A 24322-nucleotide genomic window follows, 5' to 3' on the forward strand; every position below is an offset into this window, starting at 1 on the left:
CTTAACTTCCTCCCATTTGACCGTACATAACCGTTTGCTGTCGTACTCTCTCAAAGAAATTATGTGGGTCTGCAGTGGGTTCAAATGGTTCAATTTTGGCACAGGCATCTCTCAATTGGGTGATGGATAATGGGGTGGTGTAAACGCAATCGGGCTCCTCCCAATCCGATGACTTGCGCTGTGCGGTGACTGGATTCATGGGGGTGTGCTGCCTGTGCAGTCGGTGGTGCGGGTGCTTTCCTTTTCGGGGCCTGGGGGGCTCTATTGTAATTTTTGGTATCCTCCACATATCTATGGGCGGTTTCATTTAGTTCTTGCCAATTGGGGCCATTCTCCTCATCTAAATCTTGTCCAAAGGTATCTCCGAATCCATTTTGCACTGACAGCAGTGACTGCAACTTCTCTATTTGTCGTCTACATTTCGCGCGATCTACTGTGCTCTGTCTTTGTTCTGTAGTGGAGCTATGGAGCGCTTGTAAAGCTGCCTTTAAATCTGCGCATTGTCTTGTTAACTGAGCTACCTGCTGTTCTGTCTCTTCTCGAACCAAAATTGCGCGGTGTGTATCTTGGTAGGCTTTATCGTACTGGGTCTGAAAGCTGCTAAGGTGAACTATTCAAGATCGGTGTGCACGTTTCACATCAGCCATCTCTTTATCTTTAGCTGCCAACTGTTCCCGGAGTTGCTCATTAATCTTTTCACATTCACTATAGTTTTTCTCATTCTTCTCCTCTTTCTCAACTAGCTGTCTGCGGAGCGTCCTCACGACCTCCTCTGTGCCTCGCAACTGTGCCAAACAGGACGATATTGCCATCGGCTTATGAACTTTCGCTGCATTCTTCTTATGTACCTCGATTAGGCTGTCCCACCAGGTTTGACCTATGCTTCCCGGACCTGACACATCATTTGAACGAAACGCGGACCAAAGGGGCCATCCTTTCCCCTTCAAATACTTCCTCAATTCTTCTTCCCATATGGGGCACTGCTCTGCTCTGTTGGTCGCTGCGACCTCGGGTTCCTGCAGGTTCATTAGGCATTCCATCGCTTTTGTGGCCATTGCTACTATTATCTCTGTTTTTCCTACCGTTAATCTCTATTTTCCTAACGTTAATCTCTGTTTTCCTACCCTTAAGTTCTCTTTTGCTCTGCTTCTAACTTCTCTTTTCTTACCGTTAATTTGGGACGAGGGAATAAGGCGGTGATTCGAACAGCGGGTTATGACCTTGGCTATTTTCCGGTTCACAATACTCCCGATAGTTTTATGCAAAATCTAACGAGTTTACCTTACATCCCTGTTAGTACGCATGCAGGTTAATACACACTTCCGAATCTTGGTGATTTGATCGATACGGGCCTTACATTTGTGGTTTCTTTCACTTTTCCTCAATTGGATTTCAAAGTTTTGTGGGTTCTCTCGGAGTGATAAAATCACTTCTAAATCGAATCCCGTCAGATGTCGGCAATAATGTTGCCAATCGGCACCAGAGTCACCAATAACGTTGCTCTTTTTAATGATTGGAATACTATCCCACCAATCGGCACCAATAATGTTGCCAAATAAACTAGATATGGCAGTTATTAAAGATAATGATGCTTTTCAGAGTCACCAGGTATCAAATGAAACCACCACAAGGCTTTACTGGATATTGATCAAAGGTCCAAACAACCAGTTAGTCAGTTCAAGTTCAAAGATAGTTTATTTATACACAAGGATTACTTTGACATGCAACATAAAACACTACAAGTTAAACAACGCCTAACAACTACAATAACCTATACTTAACTTCAGGGCAACCGGCTCTATGCAGATGAACAAGGCCTTTGTTCGGATCTTGCGTGGCTGGGTAGAAGAAGTGGCTTTGTTTCTGCTGGGCTCATCCGTCTGGTAGCGATCGTTGGTCTTGAACTTGTCTTCTGGTCGTAATGCTGCACTTGGGTTTTAGGCGTAGGCCGGGGCCAAGAGAGCCCAAACACATGGCTGTGTCTCTTTTTATCCCTCTGGGATTTCGCGCTCATTGAGGCGGTCCTTAGCTTTGAACCCAATAATTCGACAGGCTTCGATCACTGCCTTCGATTTTGGCCAATAAAGGGGTGGGTGCCTTGATGGCTGGGCGTGTCCTGAGCGGTCACTGACCTTGGCTGTTTGGGCTTTCTTAGCAAAGGGAGTGGCACCGGTTAGTCTGCATCTGTATCGGTTACCTAAGTACAGTCCTTTTGTTCTGGGGAAATGGGCCATTAGAATGCAAACGGGCTGGGGGTTTCGATCGCGTCTCGCTATCTGGGTTACAAATACACACACAAGCTCTGAGTGTGTCTGGGTCCTGGGTTGGCCATAATTCCCACGGTCCTTTGCAGGTGGCCATCTGAGATGGCTACGGTCTTTCTAGAATTCAATGAGGTTGGTGAAAACAAATTTTTCCCTTTTAAAATCCATGCTGACTGATATTTTTTGTTTCTATTTTTTTTTTCTATTTTCTCCTTTATTGGGGATTCACTGATCTTTCCTTACATCAGTGTTAGGCAGAGTGATCTATAGATCCCAGATAGGTTGGGCTGGATTCTCCGCAGCCCCGCGCCGAAACCGCGAGGCCGCGCGCCGGCCAGCCTGCAAACTAGTGCCCCCTTTTGGCCGGCTCGTGAGCCCCGGACCACCTCCCAACAGTGCCCCCAGCCCCTGCCAAAATCCCCCCTGCCCGCGGATCAGCTCTCCCCAGACTGTGGCAGCGCTGGACTGAGTCCACAGCCGCAAAGTTGAGTTCCCGACAAAAAATAGCACACACGACCGACGCCATCGGGAACCCGGCCAATCGGAATCGGAGCATCGGAGGGTGGGCCTCTGGCAATGTCCTGAGACTGTCGATACGGCATGCAGTATACTCCTAGAGGGGGCGGTGCATCGCGAAAGCACGCCACCCCCGATTTCGTCGGAAATGGGGATTCGCCGGCCGATCGTCGAACGCGATTTCGGGGTCGCAGACCGGAGAAGCCCACCCACTGTGTCCACAGCTATTCAAGGAGCAGCGCTCCGAAAGCTGGTGACATCGAAACAAACCTGTTGGTCTTTAACCTGGTGTTGTAAGGCTTCTTACAGCTATTCATGATACTGTAGATGTGGTTTCACTAGAACTGCGTATATTTGGAGCAAAACATCATCCCCTCTATATTCGAGGAGCTAGACTCTCTTCAATGCAACAACCTCAAATTAGCTCACATTTGGCCAGTTAGCTTGATATGAACATGGGTACAATTTGTAAATTAACTCTGTAATAACGCCTTACTTGTTATCCTTTGGACTGATGTCACAGTAACCACCAACCACTTGAGTCCCAGGTCATTCCTCTTGAACCTCACAATGTGCTCTGAGTTAGCCCGAGTATATGCTGAAAGAAAGGAAGAGATTTTAAAAAAATTTTTAAATGGCACGTATGTCGTTTTAAAAAGCAAATCCAGCAATGAGGCAGCATTATGATGCAGCTGGCTGGAGCAGCCAATTGACACACCAATGTTGGCTTTGCACCCACAGTTTTGTTTCACATCGAATTGTAGAATTTGAAGTATGAGAGAGTTGATTTGACCCCCTGTGCTATGTTCCCATGTTTCTTTTTGTCCCAGTTGCTGGAAACAATGTCCAGGAGACTATTCATTAATTCCAGGACATTCCGAGACAATACCAGAAAGTTGACAACCATGCTCCAATTTGAAGGTATCAAAGGATCTGGTGGGAGGGTAGTGGGACAATTTTGAGTTGCTGGTAGGTCCTACTTTTTAAGTTCTTTCTCTTATCAACCCACTCAGCCTGCACAAGTGTCAGCCGTAGCTCACTGACAGCAAGTTCGCCTCTGAAACAGAAGGTCATAGGTCAAGTGCCCCATCAGGGGCTGGATTCTCTGAACCTCCGCGCCAAAATCGCGATGGGCGCGGGAGCGGAGAATGGGCGTCAACGACAAAATCCTGTTCGACACCGGTCCCTGGAGAATCGGCGCAAATCGCACACGCGCAGTCTACGCTGTAGCCATCTGGGATGGCCACGTCCCGTTTACAAAATGGACACTTGCAAAGAATGCAGGGAAAATTGGACAATACTGAGAAACAAGCAGGTGCAAGGTCTGTCTGTTGATTAGAGCCTTAGATCTCAGACAGGACAGAAACTGCGAAGCCATCTACATACTAATGAGCAATCTCCGGGAACAAAAGGGAAACATTTAGATAAACAATGTTAAGGCAGACACCCCGGCGCCAGAGGAGACTCAAATAAAGCAAACCAACGGCCACCTAGGACACGCCCAGCAACCAGGAACCCACCCCTCTATTGGAGGAAGATCGATAAGAATGATTGGGAAAGGCCCAATTAATTGAGGCCAAGTTCAAGGCCCGCCCAAAAGCGCGCGAAGCCCTTTTAGGTATAAAAGGTATTCCCCAAGGGAGAATCTTTCTTCTTTGGCCTTGGCTCTCAGAGAAGAGAGATCAGCCTAGCAGCTGCACCAGACCAAGTAAGTTCTAAGTCAACGGACGCTACGAGATAGACGCTCCTAGTTGCTACCATGTAAACAGCTCAACCCAGCAGCCTCAGAACCGAGCAACGGCCATTTTCCTCTGACTGAGTGGGCACCCAAAGCTAAGTATAGGCTTTAGTAATAGTGATAGTTTAGTTTGTAGAGTTTATGCATGAGTAGATTTGACTGTGTGTAAATAAATGAGCATTGCTTTTGAACTTATTAACTGGTGTATTGAGTCTTTGATCAGTATTCGGTTCTGAACATTGTGGCGGTGTCGAAAGATACCTGGCAACTCTTGAGCAAACGTAATTAAACAGCCAAATTAAGAGACAACACCGAAGAGAGCAACAACGCGGTGTAGGGGGCCATTGACAGAGCCCCCCCCCCCCCCCCGTGATTAACCGAGGGTAACTGTCCGAGTTCCCGACAGCGTGGTTCTAACAACGTTTTGCCTGTCGGGAACGGCCGGTGGTGGCTGATGATTCAGTCCGCGGCCACCCTGGTGGGGAGGGCGGGGCGATCCTTCACCAGGGGAGGCCGCATAGATGGCCAGGCAAGCGATCGGGCGGCACTGATCCGCAGGCGCGTGCGATCTCGTGGAGACCTACTTCTTGCATCAGGGTCCATGGTGCGAGTCCGCCTAGTCGCATGTGGCCGCCGCTCGTGCACATGCGCGGACTCCCGACCAGAGCTAAGAGAAGCACTCCGGGGCCCGGCAAGCCCCCTGCAGGTTGGAGAATCTGGGAGCGGGAATCTCTCAGCCCATGCCGGGTCGGAGAATCGCCGGGCCGTGCGCGATTCGCGCAACGCCGTCCTGACGCTGGTCCGCCGATTCTCCGGTGAGCGGAAGATCGGCGACATTGGCGCAGGCGCGATCAGCGCGGTGCCGGTCAGGGGCCGCTCTAAGCACCCCCCCCCCCAACGATTCTCTGCCCAGGATGGGCTGAGTGGCCGCCAAAAAGCCCGAGTCCTGCCGGCGCCGTTCACATCTGGTCTTACCCGGCGAGACCTCGGCGTCCATCCTGTTGGGGGTGGCCTGGTGGGGGGTGGGGGAGCGGGGGTCGACCCCGGGGGGGGGGGGGGGAGGGGCGGCCTCCACCGTGGCCTGGCCCGCGATCGGGGCCTACGGATCGGCGGGCCGGCTCTCATGGTGGGGGCCTCTTTTGCTCCGCGCCGGCCCCGTAGCCCTAATCCATGTTGCATCAGGGACGGCGCGGAGAAGGAGGCTACCGTGCATGCGCACATTCATGCCAGTCGTAGCGCGCACCCGCAGACCCGTGGTGCCCATTTGCCGTCGGTATCAGCACCTGGAGCGGCATGGGTCGCTCCAATGCCATGCTGGCCTCCTGTAGGGCAGAGGATCGCGACACTTAGCGGTCCAATGACGCCGTCGTTAAACTCTCCAATTTTTACGACGGCGTCAACATTTTGCCTTCAGATGGGAGAATCCCGCCCCTGCTTTTTCACGCTGGCATGGGGACATAGCCCCATTATTGGAGAATTCTGCCCCAGAGCTTGGAACATGAAAGATTTCACTGACACCAGTAGTGAAGGAGTTCTACACTGTCAGGAGCACTGTCTTTCTGAGATGTTGGGCGGAATTTTCCGGCCGTTATGTTTCACTGTTTCCACCAGCCGCGCATCCCCACCCACGGGTTTTCCGGAGGCATGGAGTTGCTTCAGTGGGAAATCCCATTGACAAGCAGCGGGAAAATAGAATTTTGCCACCAACAAATGGTGCGCTGCCGGGAAACACGTGGCTGTGCGACCGGAGAATCCAGCCTGTTAAATCGCGCCCACTTTTTCCCTCTTGGGTGAGTACGAACGACCCTATGGAACGTTTCAATGGGAATTCGCCCATTGAGCAGCATTGTTTGCTGCTTAATCAACATCATTGAAGACATTTTGTATGTTTATCATCATACTTGCTGCTTATTGGGCCTTGCTGTCTGCACGTTAGCTGCTGCACTTTTAAATTACAACAATACCTACACCTCCCAAAAGTATGTCATTCAATGTAAAACATTTTGGGACATCCTGAGATCATTGAACAGTCAGAGGCTTTTTCCCAGGGTGGAAGAGTCAATTACTAGGGGACATAGGTTTTAAGGGATGAGGGGTAAAGTTTAAAGGGGTTGTGCGAACAAGGTTTTTTACACAGAGGGTAGTGGGTGCCTGGAACTCGCTGCCGTCGGAGGTAGTGGAAGCAGATACGATAGTGACTTTTAAGGGCATCTTGACAAATACATGAATAGGATGGGAATAGAGGGATACAGAGCCCAGATGTTTTCAATTCAAGCTTCAATAGGTGCAGGGGAAAGGGTTGGAGCAGAATTGAGAAATCAATTCTGTAGAAGGTTTTAGGTTAGACAGGCGGCATTGTTAGCACAGGCTTGGAGGGCCGAAGGGCCTGTTCCTGTGCTGTACTTTTCTTTGTTCTTTGTCTATGAAGTACTGGAAATGCAAGTCTTTCTTTTACCAACCCCCTCAGCCTCCAGCAGCTCCTGACCATAGATAAAGAGTGCAAAACTCACAAATAGATTTTTTTTTAAAAATCGGAGTAACATTGCATTAGATGCTTTGAATGCCCAAAGGACATCGTCTTAAGATAGAAATGTGTTTCAGTTATTGAGAAGGCCTGGCCGAAAACAGCAATCTAAATCTTCACATCACCAAATATTAGCTTGTGCAATGTACTTGTGTACTTTGGCATTATTCCCTGCTTCCTGTCCTTTGATTCCTCAATTCTGCTCCAATCCTTTCCCCTGCACCTATTGAAGCTTGAATTGTAATGACAGAACAAGTGCAGTGAGCCCTCCGTCCGATGCAATCTGTGGAACCACACATATAGCAAGTTCCATCGTCACACCATGTGCGGTGCAGAGTTTATAGACAGAGCAGTAATAAATATTGAGTAATACAATAACAAGCAAAAACTGAAAAATAAGCTGCATTGGAAAAGAGTAAAAATTCCTGACAAAGATTCTCTTCTCAAACTGTTCACCCGTATTTGCATTTTGCAGATGTTAACAGTCCTGCTGGCAGCCGTTGGCATTTGCCATTTTCAAAATACCACGCATATTAGGCCTGCTACAGGATGCATTTGCATTGTCACTCTCGCAACAGCCTAATCTTTTCATCAATTCTACTATACCGTGGCTCAGTTGATAGCATGTCCATCTGAACCAGAAGGTTGAGTCCCATTAGGGAGACCGTCTCACAAAATCTAGGTTGTCACTGCCCGTGCCGTAGTATAGGAGTGCTGCACCATCTCTGGTTCTGTCTTTCAAATGGGATATTAATGCGGCATGGTAGCACAGTGGTTAGTACTGGGTCACTGTCTGTGCAGAACCTGCACGTTCTCCCTGTGTCTGCGTGGGTTTCCTCCGGGTGCTCCTGTTTCCTCCCACAAGTCCCGAGAACAAACCGAGTTTATTCAACCTCTCCTCATAGCTAATGCCTCCATACCAGGCAATATCCTGGTAAATCTCTTCTGCACCCTCTCTAAAGCCTCCACATCCTTCTATTAGTGTGGCGACCAGAATTGAACACTATACTCCAAGTGTGGCCTAACTAAGGTTCTATACAGCTGCAAAATCCTTGCCAATTTTTATACTCAATGCCCTGGCCAATGAAGGCAAGCATGCCGGATGCCTTCTTGACTACCTTCTCCACCTGTGTTGCCCCTTTCAGTGACCTGTGGAACTGTACACCTAGATCTCTCTGACTGTCAATACTCTTCAAGGTTCTACCATTCACTGTATATTCCCTACCTGCATTAGACCTTCCAAAATGCATTACCTCACATTTGTCCGGATTAAACTCCATCTGCCATCCCTCTGCCCAAGTCTCCAAACAATCTAAATCCTGCTGTATCCTCTGACAGTCCTCATCGCTATCCGCAATTCCACCAACCTTTGTGTCGTCCGCAAACTTACTAATCAGACCAGTTACATTTTCCTCCAAATCATTTATATATACTATGAACAGCAAAGGTCCCAGCACTGATCCCTGCCAAACACCACAAGTCACAGCCCTCCAATCAGAAAAGCACCCTTCCATTGCTACTCTCTGCCTTCTATGATGTAGCCAGTTCTGAATCCTCTTTTTGACGAGGCCTACAATATCTCTCGTTATCCAAGGTTCCCGAAATCTGCCGTATTTATCCTTCTTCCTCACAGAAACATGCCAGTCCTGAATTCCTTTCAGCTGACATTTGAAAGCCTCCCACATGTCAGATGTTGATTTAACCTCAAACATCCGCCCCCAATCTTCAGTTCCCACCTAATATTGTTATAATTAGCCTTCCCCCAATTTAGCACATTCATCCTAGGACCACTCTTATCCTTGTCCACCAGCAGTTTAAAACTTACTGAATTGTGGTCACTGTTCCCGAAATGCTCCCCCACTGAAACTTCTACCACCTGGCCGGGCTCATTCCCCAATACCAGGTCCAGTACAGCCCCTTCCCTAGTTGGACAATCTACATATTGTTTTAAGAAGCCCTCCTGGATGCTCCTTAGAAACTCTGCCCCGTCCAAGCCCCCAGCACTAAGTGAGTCCCAGTCAATATTGGGGAAGTTAAAGTCTCCCATCACAACAACCCTGTTACTTTTACTCCTTTCCAAAATCTGTCTACCTATCTGCTCCTCTATCTCCCACTGGCTGTTGGGTGGCCTGCAGTAAACCCCAACATTGTGACTGCACCCTTCTTATTCCTGATCTCTACCCATTTTGCCTTGCTGCCCTCTGAGGTGTCCTCCCGCAGTACAGCTGTGATATTCTCCCTAACCAGTAGCACAACTCCTCCACCCCTTTTACATCCCCCTCTATCCCGCCTGAAACATCTAAATCCTGGAACGTTTAGCTGCCAGTCCTGTCCTTCCCTCAACCAGGTCTCTGCAATGGCAACAACATCATAGTTCTAAGTACTAATCCAAGCTCTAAATTCATCTGCCTTACCTGTTATACTTCTTGCATTAAAACATATGCACTTCAGGCCACCAGTCCCACTGTTTTCAGCAACATATCCCTGTCTGCTCTTCCTCAGAGCCATACTAACTCTATTCCCTAGTTCTCCCTCAAGTTTTTCACCTTTTGACCTATTGCTCCGGTACCCACCCCCCCCTGCCATACTAGTTTAAACCCTCCCGTGTGACACTAGCAAACCTCGCGGCCAGGATATTTATGCCTCTCCAGTTTAGATTCAACCCGTCCTTCTTATACAGGTCACACCTGCCCTGGAAGAGCTCCCAGTGGTCCAGATAACTGAAGCCCTCCCTCCTACACCAGCTGTTTAGCCACGTGTTTAGCTGCTCTATCTTCCTAATTCTAGCCTCACTGGCACGTGGCACAGGGAGTAATCCCGAGATTACAACCCTCGAGATCCTGTCTATTAACTTTCTGTCTAGCTCCCTGAACTCCTGCTGCAGGACCTCATCCCCCTTCCTGCCTATGTCGTTAGTACCAATATGTACCACGACCTTTGCCTGTTTGCCCTCCCGCTTCAGGATGCCCGCTTGCATCAATGTCGATGAGAAGAGATACCTTGCATAGAACCAACAGCTTCAATCCATGACGCCCATCACCAAAACGCTTACGATGTAAAAGTACACAGTAAACCCAGCCTAGAAACAGGCCACTCAGTCCAACTGATCCACACCAGTATTCATGCTCCATACAATCCTTTTTCCACCCTGTTTTGTCAATGCTATTTGTCTCAACAGTCTATGTGGCAGTCCACATTCTCACCACTCTCTGGGTAAAGATGTTTCTCCTGAAATCCTGAATGGATTAAGTAGCGATTACTTAATATTTCTAGCCACTGGGTTTTCAACTCATCTCTCCCCGCCGCCCCCCACCCTCCCCCACACCCCCCACCCTGCCTGCCACCCCCCCCCCCCCCCCCCCCCCCCCCGCCGTACAAAGTGGGAACATCTTCCTTACATCTACCCAGCTACCGTATCAAACTCCCCTACATCTACCCATCTACCGTAATAAACTCCTTCAGAATTTTAAAGACTTTGATTCAGTCGCCCTGCAGCCTTCTCTTCTGCAAAAAGTTGGAGGTTCGATTTTGGCGTGTCTCACTGAAGTCTCTGTGTACAAGTGAAGGCGGCAGGACGCAAAAATGCCTCACTGCCACAGCTTGTAAGTAAGCTCCTTTGCTGAAACATGAACGTTCTCCTCAAGCAACCCTTCCGCTCTGTTCGAATACTTCCTTCTGTGTTGTTTGTGTTTGCATGGAGCCATGGGCAACGCCATGCCAAAGTGATCAATATTTTTGTTGATTTTTGTTTTATGTGTTTGGAATTTCTGGTTCTGGGATGTGTAGATCCACGATGTCAATTTCAATAAAACACAAAAGTGGTTCAGAGTGGTTCAATTGGTCCATGTTCTGACCTGAATGTCCTTGATTTTCAAACTGGCCAGACCTAAGGGAATCTGTGATCTCTAGGGAATACAAAGTCACAGATTCCTGTCTGTTCATCACATTGCTATGTTTGCTGACTGTTATTTCTGTCACATTTCACTAATAGACGTCTTCGGGAATGAAACCACTATTTTCCTTTGAGTAGCTCAAGTTGTATTTTTGATTGGCGGGGCAGGGGGAATTCTCAAAAATGTGTCAATATTTACATGAGGGACCCGAGAAGCGTGAAAAAACTTGGGACGATCCCAGAGAATGTGCCAATGTTTACAAAAGACCCTAGGAGAGAAGTTTGAAAAACACTCATTCACAGAGCAGGAAATGGGAATGTGACTAAATGTAGATGGATGGGGAATGTTTTGAGGAAGTCTTCGGAAGAGGGGAAGTGAGATAGCATGACAAAGCAACATGGCAAGAGTTCCAGAGTGGGGGAGCCTATTGGGTGGATATTGTTACTAATTGTGGAGTAGAGAGGGAGAGGCATGAATAATAGACCCAGTGCCAAAGAAGCAAGGGGTGCCGGAGCTTAAGGTTGAAGGATTATCAAGGCATGGTCGAAGAAATTTAAAGTCCGGTACAATTATTTGCATCTCACCATTTTCACTTACCTTTAATGTGATAGGTGAGCCTGCTTGGTCTTCACGATCTCACTTGCTTTGTTATTCAATGTTACATTTCTGATAATTACTTCAGCTGATGATTTAAGGTCTCACTGCATCCGTTGAAAAAATTAAAGTGGTTTGTCCTCAAACTCGCCATGTTTAGTCTTCAAATGTCTTTGAAGTTTTCAAGGTTTAAAACTTTAATTTGCCAGTGCTTCCCTGCATATAACACACATGAGCTTTGAATCCTGATTTGCAGTGGCAATACCTCACGTAATCACCTTTATGCTGCTTTGTTGCTGTTTTCAGCTTCTTCTTCATGGATTCTTCACCAGAGGCCAGGAGTTCACACCAGCACTGCTGACAGCTATAAAATGGAGGAATCTCTCTCGCGCACAAACACATGGGGCGTGATTCTCCGATCGCGGGACAGAGTGTCCGCGCCGTTGTGAACGCCGTCGCATTTCACGACGGCGCGAAACGGGCGCGGGCACTAGCGATTCTGGTCCCCAGAGGGGGCCGGCACGGCACTGGAGCGGTTCACGCCGCTCCAGCCTCACTTCCTGGCGCGCACTGGGGGCGATGCGCCAACCCGCGCATGCGCGGTGGCTTTACGGAATGCGCCGGCCCCGACGCAACATGACGCGTGGGTTCTGGGGCTGGACGCGCAACAAAGTAGACCCGTGGGGGAGAGGTCGGCCCGCCGATCGGTGGGCCCCGATCACAGGCCAGACCCCATTGGAGGCCCCCTCCCTCCCCCACAGGCCGCCCCCGACCCACCGGCAGCAACCAGGTGTGGAGGCGCCGGCGGGACTCAGCGTTTTCCGCGCGGCCGCTCGGCCCATCCGGGCCGGAGTATCGGCAGCCCGGCCAGGTACAGCGGCCCACGACCGTGCCACGCCGGCGCAAATGGCACCGATTCTCCGCACCTCGGAGAATTGCGCGCCGGCGTCGGGGCGGCGTGGCGCGGTTGCGGCGATACTCCAGCCCGGCGCGGGGCTGGGAAAATCGCGCCCATGATTGCACGTGATTTACTCTCTGCCCCCGTTTCCAGTGGGATGACTCCATCGTTCGTTGAAAAAAATTGGCCCTGGACAGCGTGTTGACATCAGGAGGAGGCGGTCCACCCCACTGGGTTCCAAGCCTACACACTGCTAGATCCGGCATGCAGGCGCAAGTTGGTCGGCAATCTCAAAACGCTGTTGCAGCTCGAATTTTTAAAAGCCAGTCACAGACGGACATTGAGCCTTCCTCCCACGATCGGGAATGCCGCGACTGAGTGCCGTGATCCTCCTGAAACCTGCCCACGACCCACCCACGGGTCGGGACCCTGAGTTTGAAAACCCCTGCTCTAGTGTTTGAGTACTCAGGACCGGCTATTCTGGCTGGCTAACGACAGTGTTAGTCTTGACATCTTCTGCCGTCTGGAGGAGATCTAGGACTACATAGGCATCCCTGCTCAGAAGAGAGAAATGCTGATTCCAGACATCAGCTGAAAGATCTGTTTGTTGCCATACTTCAGTGGTTCAAGGATCATGCTGGTGACCAGGAGTCAGACTCCCCATAAAGTGTCCATCATTCAAATCCAAAGGCCTTGGAGTCATGGTTCCTCGTCTGTCAGGACTGCCATGCTGGTATCTGAATCTAACTTAAATTTATTAGATGTCAACATTCCAAAATGAAGAACCACCTCCTCTGATGTCACCAAGAAGCAGGGCTATGTCTTCATGGTTTTTGGTGTCAACCTAGTGGATGACCTTTTCTTACCTTGTCTGTACAGTGCTGGGTTTTTTGACTTGCATAGTTTACCAAAGTGTCCTGGCTGTTGCAGTGGAAGCCTTGGGCAGTACTCACAGGACACTGATCTCTCCTGTGAAGGCGCTTTGAACCACAGCACCGACAAGGTCGCTATGTTGGACAGTTCAGGAATTGCTTTCCTTGACTTGAATGCTCCTTGCATTTCTGTTACCTGATATGGTGGACTGAATTGGTTTCTATCCCAAGTAGTGTTTTCTTCCCTTAGGATGGTCCTGTTTTGTTCGCATAGCTCAGACGCCCTAACTAGCTGGATTATCTTGTCTCGGGGAAGATCACCGTTAACTATTAGTAGGTCAGAGACTGAATCGTCTGCAAAACCCAACATGATTCTGTCTCAGATGAGCCATATTCACATCCCTCTGCTAGCCTGCCGAGATCGTTAATGAAGGAATGGCTAGGTTCCCTGGGCAGTTAGACTCTTTTATCAGAACCAGTTCTCTCCAGGCAGCACAACGGCGCAGTGGTTAGCACTGCTGCCTCACGGCGCCGAGGACCCGGGTTCAATCCCGGCCCTGGGTCACAGTCCGTGTGGAGTTTAAACATTCTCCCCGCGTTTGCGTGGGTTTCGCCCCCACAACCCAAAGATGTGCAGGGTAGGTGGATTGGCCACGCTAAATTGCCCCTTAATTGGAAAAAAGAATTGGGTACTCTAAATTCAGAAAAAATAAAGAATCAGTTCTCACCAATGTTTTACTGGATCGCAGGTTGAACATAAATGTTGAAGGACTTTAAAACATCCTTAAATTTGGCAGATGACTCATTGATAACTTGTAGTGCAATGATGTCATTTGCCCCAGTTGAATAAAGAGGTGTCCTAACTTGTTCTTTTCTGATTTTTCATTTCGTACTGTAGTAATGCTGCATCTTAAAAACCTTTTCCTCCAAAGACTCCATTTCTGTGACTTGGCTTGGTCATGGGTGAGTCCCGATGGAGCTGGAAATATAGGGATGAATTTCTCTGATCGCCGATGCCGAAATCGTCTTTGGCGAGCGGCAGGAGAATCCATGTTTACGCCAGAATCGGGGGCGGTGTTATTTTTACGATGCTCTGCCCCTCAAAAACAGTGTACTCGGGGAGTGCGCCGCACGCTGGTACGGGCGGCCTCAGGTCGTCACCTGCGGCCCTCCCTCAATGCTCCGCCCCCAATGAGCCGAGTCCCCAACAGCATCGCTCGCGTGTGCTCACACCGTTCGGGGACCTCGCATGGCGGCTGCGGACTGTGTCCTGCACCGCCACATTCGGGGGGAGCCGTTCCGCTGGCAGGAGGGGCTTCGATGGGGGCTGAGGGGGACTGGTGGGGGGTGGTCCAAGGGGGGAAGTTTTTTATCAGGCTGGGTCTACGGGGGCTTTACGCTGCTTACGGACATAGCCGCAGGATTGGGGAATCCAGCCCTGGAAGTTCTGCATTCTTGTGAGGATAAGGTTTTTTTATCCAGTCACTGCCCCTATGAAGAATTCTGCTTTTGACACCATGAAGTAACTTCATTGTCTTTAGTATATTAATATCCAGTCTTTATTAACAACTCATAACTGTATATCACACAGTAGAGGGTACAGGTATGGAGCTGTCTCCACTGTACGTCTTTCCAGATCCCTATCCATCTTTTACTGACCATGGCCCTGGGTGACGTGCCTTCTTACATCACTGTGTTGTCGGTACTGTACTCAGTCCCACATTGGCACTGTATGTACCAGACCCACTACTACAACCCCGACAAGAGTTTGCTTCTTAGGCTTCCCACAAGGGTGATTGCATTCACCCTGCATTGGGTGAATACCAGAAACAGTGTGGTGAGGCCTTTAAGCAGACATCAATCGCTCATTTAAGAGCCTCAATTGAGCCATGGATGTGATCGGGGCAATGGCAGGAAGACGACAGGAGCTCTGCCCGCCACCCTCTCACCTGATTAAATGACCTCCTGCCACCAAACCCACCAAAGTGAGGGATCCACCCATTGTTTTTAAATCTCTGACAACTGAGGTGGGTGTGTGGGGGGGGCGGGATTCCCTCTCCTTGGGCGCGATTCTCCGAAATGGAGACAAAGTCCCGACGGCGGAGTGAAAACCGGAGAGTTTCACTCCGGCGTTGGAGCCCGCTCCCAACCCCCTATTCTCACGCCCCCGGGGGGCTAGCAGCAGCGTCGCTTATTTTACACGCGCTGGGTCTTGGCGCCGCATAAAAAGCGGCGCCGCGTCAATGAAGCGGCCGGCGTCACGTAAATGACATCACCCACGCATGCGTGGATACCGTCCTCCTCGAGGCCGCCCCGCGGATGGATCTTGCGGGGCGGCAGAGGAAAGGGGTTCCTCCTTTAGAGAGGCCGGCCCGCCGATCGGTGGGCACCGATCGCGGGCCAGACCCCATCGGAGGCAACGCCCCGGTGCAGAAAACCCCTCCTGCCCCCACTGGCCGCCCCCCCAGCGTTCCCGCGCAGTTCCTGCCGGCAGCGACCAGGTGTGGCCAGTGCCGGCGGGAACCTGTCGTGTTGGGGCGGCCGCTCGGCCCGTCCGGGCCGGAGAATCGCCGCTCTCCTTTTGCAAACGGCGAGCGGCGATTCTCCGAGCGGCCAGGCGTGATTCTCGCGGCGCTGGTTTGGGGGGATGGGAGAATCGCGTGCGGGTGTCGGGGCGGCGTGGCGGGACTCGAGCGGCGCCCCGGCGATTCTCCCACCCGGCGTTGGGGGGGTGGGGGGGGAGAGAATCCCACCCCTCATGTCTGGCTCGTTTGTGAACTGATTGATAAAGATTGATTGCTCTCCTATCGGTGTATCAAACAACCACCAGCATGATATAAGGTAAATAACATTGATCAGAGTCTTTTTTCAGCCAACAGTTTCAATATTCCTCACAGAGGCAGGCAGAGGTCCACCTCAAAGAACAAAGAACAGCACAGGCACAGGCCCTTCAGCCCTCCAAGCCTACATCGATTATGTGACTGTCAAAACTAAAACCTTGTGCACTTCTGGGGTCCGTATCCCTCTATTCCCATCCTATTTATGTATTTATCAAGACACGTATTTATCAAGATGGCTCTTAAACACTGCTATCGTATTTGCTTTCACCACCTCCCCAGAAGCGAATTCCAGGCACACACCACCCTCTGTGTAAGAACCTTGCCTCACACATCTCCTCTAAACTTTCCCCTCGCACCTTAAACCTATGCCTCCTTGTAATTGACTTTTCCACCCTGAAAAAAACTTCTAACTATCCACTCTGTTCATGCCACTCGTAATTGTGATGTAGGCGTTGGGCTGGGGTGAGCTCAGTAAGACATCTTACAACACCAGGTTAAAGTCCAACAGGTTTATTTCAAATCACTAGCTTTCGGAGCGTAGCTCCTTCATCAGGTGAGCTCCGAAAGCTAGTGATTCCAAATAAACCTGTTGGACTTTAATCTGGTGTTCTAAGACTTCTGACTGTCCTCATAATTCTGGAAACTTCTATCAGGTCACCACTCAACCTACGTTGTTCCAGTGAAAACAATCGGAGTGTATTCAACCTCATAGTTAATACCCTCCATATCAGGCAACATTCTGGTAAACCTCTCCAAAGCCTCCACCTCCTTCTGGTAGTGTGGCGACCAGAATTGAACACTATACTCCAAGTGTGGCCTAACTAAGGTTTTGTACAGCTCCAGCATGACTTGCCAATTTTTATACTCAATGCCCCAGCTGATGAAGACAAGCATGCTGCATGCCTTCTTGACTACCTTCTCCAGCTGCATTGCCACTTACAGTGACCTGTGGACCTGTACACCTGTCAATACTCCTCAGGGTTCTGCCATTTACTGTATATTTCCCACCTGAATTAGACCTTCTAAAATGCATTACCTCACATTTGTCCGGATTAAACTCCAGCTGCCATTTCTCCGCCCAAGTCTCCAACCAATCTATATTCTGCTGTATCGCTGACAATCCTCATCAGTATCCACAACTCCACCAAACTTTGTGTTGCCCGAAAACTTAATAGTCAGGCCAGTTTCATTTTCCTCCAAACCATTTATATATACTAAAAACAGCAAAGGTCCCAGCACTGATCCCTGAGGAACACCACTGGTCACAGCTCTCCAATTAGAAAAGAATCCTTCCACTGCTACCCTCTGTCTTCTATGACAGACCCAGTTCTGTATCCATCTTGCCAGCTCACTTCTGATCCTGTGCGACTTCATTTTGTACCAGCCAAAGAACAAAGAATAAAGAATAATAACACAGCACAGGATCAGGACCTTCGGCCCTCCAAGCCTGTACCAGTAGTGATACCAACCTTTGCCAAAACCCTCAGCACTTCCTTGTGCCGTATTCCTCTATACCCATCCAACCCATGTGTTTGTCAAGGTGCCTTTTGAATGCGTTAATGTATCTGCTTCCATAACCTCCCCTGGCAACGCGTTCCAGGCACTCACCACCCTCTGTGTAAAAACCTGCCTCGCACATCTCCTCTAAACTTTGCCCCACCGTCCTTAAACCTATGCCCCCTGGTGACTGACCCCTCCACCCTGGGAAAGAGTGCCTGCCCATCCACTCTATCCATTCACCTCATAATCTTGTAGACCTCTATCAGGTCACCCCTCAACCTCCGTCTTTCTAATGAAAACAGTCTGAGTCTATTCAGCCTCCCCACATAGGTAACACCCTCCAGACCAGGTAACATCCTGGTAAACCTCCTATGCACCCTCTCCAAAGCCTCCACATCCTTCTGGTAGTGTGGCGACCAGAATTGTGCGCAATATTCCAAGTGCGGCCTTACCAAAATTATATATAACTGTAGCATGACTTTCCAGTTTTTATACTTGATGCCCCGTCCAATGAAGGCGGTTCATATTTCCCCAAATGGAGTATCAGGAGAAATAACGGGGAATGGAGTGCAAGGGGTAGGGCAGTCAACATTTAGGGAAGTAATGATACAGCTTCAGGTGATAAAAAGCCCCTTGCCAACTTCAGGGCCAAAATCCCACAAAAGATTCATGAGCAGTAAACAAGGCTAAGATGGTCCTGGAAGCATGTGTTACGCAGCTTATTGAAATGGAATTTTAGTCAAATATCAAAGGGAAAGAGAATCTGTAGCAAATATCTGGATGAATTTATGGGACAGCTATGTAAGCAGGTGAGGGAGAAAGGAATTGAAGGATATGCTGATAATGTAGGTTGAAGTAGGGATGGAGGTTCATGATGCAGCATGGGTCAGTTAGGAGCTAATGGGCTCCTTCTGTGCTGTAGACTTGATGAAACAAAAAAAACTAGATGATTCTGCAAGTAATTTCTTACTGGCATTTATCATAAAATTCACAAATAAAGAGGTAGGAAGGAACACTGCAGACCTGCCATCAATGACAAGACTTTCATGAAACAAGCAACTTTAAAAGCAAAGGGTGGTGTGATTGATGAGAGTTTAGTAACAGCTTTTTGTAAGGGTAATGAAAGCAATGCTGTCTCTCTAAATTATTTCTTCGCTTCATCTTCCACAACGTTTCTTGATTTTCCGGACTCTAATGGAGTGAGTCTGGTAGCCATCCCTCTCCCTTTCCAAAAGGGAGACTGACGAATCTTGTAACAACACAGGTGGCTTGATCCGTGTAAAGTCCCTCACTCTCTGTCTCACCTACCCCTCACTCTGTCTCTGGCAATCCCTCATTCCACGCTCCACCTGTCATTCACTGCCTCCGCTTGTCCCTCACTCCGTCTCCGCCTGTCCCTCACTCTCTGTCTCCACCTGTCCCTCACTCTCTGCCTCCGCTTGTCCCTCACTCCGTCTCCGCCTGTCCCTCACTCTCTGCCTCCGCCTGTTCCTCACTCTCTGTCTCTGCACCTGTCCCTCACTCTAAATCTCCGCCTGTTCCTCACTCTCTGACTCCGCCCGTCCAGCACTCTGTCTCCGCCCGTCCAGCACTCTGTCTCCGCCCGTCCAGCACTCTCTGTCTCCGCCTGTTCTTCACTCTCTGTCTCCGTCTGTCCCTCACTCTCTGTCTCCGCCTGTCCCCCACTCTCTGCCTCCGCCTGTCCCTCACTCTCTGTCTCCGCCTGTTCCTCACTCTCTGTCTCTGCCTGTCCCTCAGTCTCTGCCTCCGCCTGTCCCTCAGTCTCTGCCTCTGCCTGTCCCTCAGTCTCTGTCTCCGCCTGTCCCTCACTCTCTGCCTCCGCCTGTCCCTCACTATCTGCCTCCGCCTGTCCCTCACTATCTGCCTCCGCCTGTCCCTCACTATCTGCCTCCACCTGTCCCTCACTCTCTGCCTCCACCTGTCCCTCACTCTCTGCCTCCACCTGTCCCTTACTCTCTGCTTCCGCCTGTTCCCCACTCTCTGCCTCCGTCTGTCCCTCACTCTCTGCCTCCGCCTGTCCCTCACTCTCTGTCTCCGCCTGTCCCTCACTGTAAGTCTTCGCCTGTCCCTCACTCTCTGCCTCCGCCTGTCCCTCACTATGTCTCCGCCTGTTCCTCACTCTCTGTCTCCGCCTGTCCCTCAGTCTCTGCCTCCGCATGTCCCTCACTCTCTGCCTCCACCTGTCCCTCACTCTCTGCCTCCGCCTGTTCCCCACTCTCCGCCGCCGCCTGTTACCCACTCTCTGCCTCCGCCTCTTCCTCATTCTCTGCCTGTTCCTCACTCTCTGCCTGTTCCTCACTCTCTGCCTCCACCTGTTCCTCACTCTCTGTCTCCACCTGTCCCTCACTCTCTGCCTCCACCTGTCCCTTACTCTCTGCTTCCGCCTGTTCCCCACTCTCTGCCTCCGTCTGTCCCTCACTCTCTGCCTCCGCCTGTCCCTCACTCTCTGTCTCCGCCTGTCCCTCACTGTAAGTCTTCGCCTGTCCCTCACTCTCTGCTTCCAACTCTCCCTCACTCTCTGTCTCTGCCCGTCCAGCACCCTGTCTCCGCCTGTTCCTCACTCTCTGTCTCCGTCTGTCCCTCACTCTCTGTCTCCGCCTGTCCCTCAGTCTCTGTCTCCACCTGTGACTTACTCTCTGTCTCTGCCTGTCCCTCACTCTCTGCCTCCGCCTGTTCCTCACTCTCTGTCTCCGTCTGTGCCTCACTTTCTGTCTCCACCTGTTCCTCACCCTCTGTCTCCCCCTGTCCCTCAATCTCTGGCTCCCCCTGTCCCTCACGCTCTGTCTCCGCCTGTTCCTCACTCTCTGTCTCCGTCTGTCCCTCACTCTCTGTCTCCGTCTGTCCCTCACTCTCTGTCTCCACCTGTGACTTACTCTCTGTCTCTGCCTGTCCCTCACTCTCTGCCTCCACCTGTCCCTGACTCTCTGCCTCCGCCTGTCCCTCACTCTCTGTCTCCGCCTGTCCCTCACTCTCTGTCTCCGCCTGTTCCTCACCCTCTGTCTCCCTCTGTCCCTCACTCTGTCTCCCCCTGTCCCTCACTCTCTGTCTCCGTCTGTCCCTCACTCTCTGTCTCCACCTGTCCCTCACTCTCTGTCTCCACCTGTGACTTATTCTCTGTCTCTGCCTGTCCCTCACTCTCTGCCTCCACCTGTCCCTCACTCTCTGCCTCCGCCTGTCCCTCACTCTCTGTCTCCGCCTGTCCCTAACTCTCTGTCTCCACCTGTTCTTCACCCTCTGTCTCCCTCTGTCCCTCACTCTGTCTCCCCCTGTCCCTCACTCTCTGTCTCCGCCTGTCCCTCACTCTCTGCCTCCGCCTGCCCCTCACTCTCTGCCTCCGCCTGTCCCTCACTCTCTGTCTCCGCCTGTTCCTCACTCTCTGTCTCTGTCTGTTCCTCACCCTCTGCCTCCCTCTGTCCCTCACTCTCTGTCTCCCCCTGTCCCTCACTCTCTGTCTCCGCCTGTCCCTCACTCTCTGTCACTGCCTGTCCCTCACTCTCTGTCTCCGCCCGTCCAGCACTCTGTCTCCGTCCGTCCAGCACTCTCTGTCTCCGCCTGTTCCTCACTCTCTGTCTCTGTCTGTTCCTCACCCTCTGCCTCCCTCTGTCCCTCACTCTCTGTCTCCCCCTGTCCCTCACTCTCTGTCTCCGCCTGTCCCTCACTCTCTGCCTCCGCCTGCCCCTCACTCTCTGCCTCCGCCTGTCCCTCACTCTCTGTCTCCGCCTGTCTCTCACTCTCTGCCTCAGCCTGTTCCCCACTCTCTGCCTCCGCCTGTCCCTCACTCTCTGCCTGCAACTCTCCCTCACTCTCTGTCTCCGCCCGTCCAGCACTCTGTCTCCGTCCGTCCAGCACTCTCTGTCTCCGCCTGTTCCTCACTCTCTGTCTCCGTCTGTCCCTCACTCTCTGTCACTGCCTGTCCCTCACTCTCTGTCTCCAGCTGTGACTTACTCTCTGTCTCCGCCTGTCCCTCACTCTCTGCCTCTGCCTGTCCCTCACTCTCTGCCTCTGCCTGTCCCTCACTCTCTGCCTCCACCTGTTCCTCACTCTCTGTGTCCGCCTGTCCATCACTCTCTGTCTCCGCTTGTCCCTCACTCTGTCTCCGCTTGTCCCTCACTCTCTGTGCCCGCCTGTCCCTCACTCTCTGTCTCCGCCTGTTCCTCTCTCTGTCTCCACCTGTCCCTCACTCTGTCTCCGCCTGTCCCTCACTCTCTGTCTCCGCCTGTCCCTCACTCTCTGTCTCCGCCTGTCCCTCACTCTCTTTCTCCGCCCGTCCAACACTCTCTGCCTCCAACTCACCCTCACTCTATGTCTCCGCACATTCCTCGCTCTCTTGTCTCTACCTGTGATTTACTCGCTGTCTTTGTCTGTCCCTCACTCTCTGTCTCTACCTCTCCTTCAATCTCTGTCTCCGCCTGTCCCTTATTTTCTGTCTTCGCTTGACTCTCACTCTCTGTCTCCGCCGTCTCTCACTCTCTGTCTCCATCTGTTCTTCACTCTCCATCTCCGCTTGTCTCTTACTCTCTGCCTCTGCCCATCCTTCACTCTCTATCTCTGCCTGTACCTCGCTTTCTGCCTCTGCCCGTCTCTCACTCTGTCTCCACCTGTTCCTCACCCTCTCTCTCCGCCTGTCCTTTCTCACTCGGGTCCATTGTAAAGTGGGGTTTAAAAGCTTGGAGCTTCCGCCTCCTTGGAGCTTCAATCCCCCCCCCCCCGCCCCACCCCCACCCTCCTCCGTCCCAGTGAGAGGAGGTGACGGATCTGTGACTTTACACAAGACTGTGAATCATATGGATGTGGTGAATGTATTGCTGTAACAATTCACCATGTACATATCTGTATTACGCTGTTGCCCATGTGGGCTCCACCTATGGACCATTGTAAGGTATTACCTATGATGTATCATGTTGGGGCCTGTGTGGGCTCCGCCCCTGGCTCCAGCCCTTGAGGGGAGGTATAAGAGCAGTCGACCTGTAAGCGGCTCCCACTAACAGATCAGTCGCAGGCAGGCACTGTTCTAGTTGATTAAAGCCACAGTTTACTTCAACTCCTGGTTTTGTGTGAATTGATGGTCGCATCAATTTAATCAACTACAACGCCACTATGGAATCGGCCCTCAAACCTGACCAACTGGAACTCGATCCGCAGGCCGCGGAGGCGAAAGAGATTTTTCCGCACTGGCTCCGTTAGGGCCACTCAACATATGGACCTCGCCGTCCGGGACACCCACGTGGCTGGAGTCAGGTCCAACGACGTGAGACAGCGCCTTCTCGCAAAAGGTGCCCTGGACCTGGAAGAGACGGTAAAATTACCCTCCTCCCTGGAAGTAACATTCCAAAGCCTTAACGCGTTCTCGCCCAATCATACGACCCCCTCGTGGACCCCCGACCAAAGAGTACCCCAGGCCTGTGCTGCGTGGCTGCCCGCCCACCATGGGGGCCTACCCTGTTATTTCTGTGGCCAGCATCAACACCCCCGGCAGCGCTGCCCGGCCCGGAACGCGAACTGCAGCGTCTGGGGGAGAAAAGGACATTTTGCTAAAGTTTGCCTGGCCAGGTCCAAAAACTCTAAATCGCAGGCCCGACCCTCAGACTCACAGGCCCGCAGATCCCGCAGTGTGGCAACGTGTCTGCCGGCTCCGCCCACCCCCGGATGCGTCATCGGCCTCGTGTTGTCCGTGGAGGCCGCCATCTTGGCCATAAGACCATAAGACATAGGAGCGGAAGTAAGGCCATTCGGCCCATCGAGTCCACTCCACCATTCAATCATGGCTGATTTCAACTCCATTTACCCGCTCTCTCTCCATAGCCCTTAATTCCTCGAGAAATCAAGAATTTATCAACTTCTGTCTTAAAGACACTCAACGTCCCGGCCTCCACCGCCCTCTGTGGCAATGAATTCCACAGACCCACCACTCTCTGGCTGAAGAAATTTCTCCTCATCTCTGTTCTAAAGTGACTCCCTTTTATTCTAAGGCTGTGCCCCCGGGTCCTAGTCTCCCCTGCTCATGGAAACAACTTCCCTACGTCCACCCTATCTAAGCCATTCATTATCTTGTAAGTTTCTATTAGATCTCCCCTCAACCTCCTAAACTCCAATGAATATAATCCCAGGATCCTCAGACATTCAAGATATGTTAGGCCTACCATTCCTGGGATCATCCGTGTGAATCTCCGCTGGACCCGCTCCAGTGCCAGTATGTCCTTCCTGAGGTGTGGGGTCCAAAATTGCTCACAGTATTCTAAATGGGGCCTAACTAATGCTTTATAAAACTTCAGAAGTACATCCCTGCTTTTATATTCCAAGACTCTTGAGATGAATGACAACATTGCATTTGCTTTCTTAATTACGGACTCAACCTGCAAGTTTACCTTTAGAGAATCCTGGACTAGGACTCCCAAGTCCCTTTGCACTTCAGCATTATGAATTTTGTCACCGTTTAGAAAATAGTCCATGCCTCTAATCTTTTTTCCAAAGTGCAAGACCTCGCACTTGCCCACGTTGAATTTCATCAGCCATTTCTTGGACCATTCTCCTAAACAGTCTAAATCTTTCTGCAACCTCCCTACCTCCTCCATACTACCTGCCCCCCTACAAAACTTTGTATCATCAGCAAACTTAGCCAGAATGCCCCCAGTCCCGTCATCTAGATCGTTAATATATAAAGA

The 24322-nt window shown here is 51.0% G+C and overlaps 1 protein-coding gene across 3 annotated transcripts in view; it reads right to left on the bottom strand.

Annotated features, from left to right (window-relative positions):
* Positions 1-24322, bottom strand: part of LOC140415761 (transcription factor HIVEP3-like) — a 624924-nt gene that overhangs the window by 482385 nt on the left and 118217 nt on the right. For all 3 annotated transcript variants that reach the window (XM_072501083.1, XM_072501080.1, XM_072501081.1), the window contains exon 2: positions 3277-3378. The gene's annotated coding sequence lies outside the window, so the exon portion shown is untranslated. The remainder of the gene's footprint in view (positions 1-3276; positions 3379-24322) is intronic.

This window comes from Scyliorhinus torazame, chromosome 1 (genome assembly GCF_047496885.1).
Source record: "Scyliorhinus torazame isolate Kashiwa2021f chromosome 1, sScyTor2.1, whole genome shotgun sequence".
Taxonomy (NCBI): Eukaryota; Metazoa; Chordata; class Chondrichthyes; order Carcharhiniformes; family Scyliorhinidae; genus Scyliorhinus; species Scyliorhinus torazame.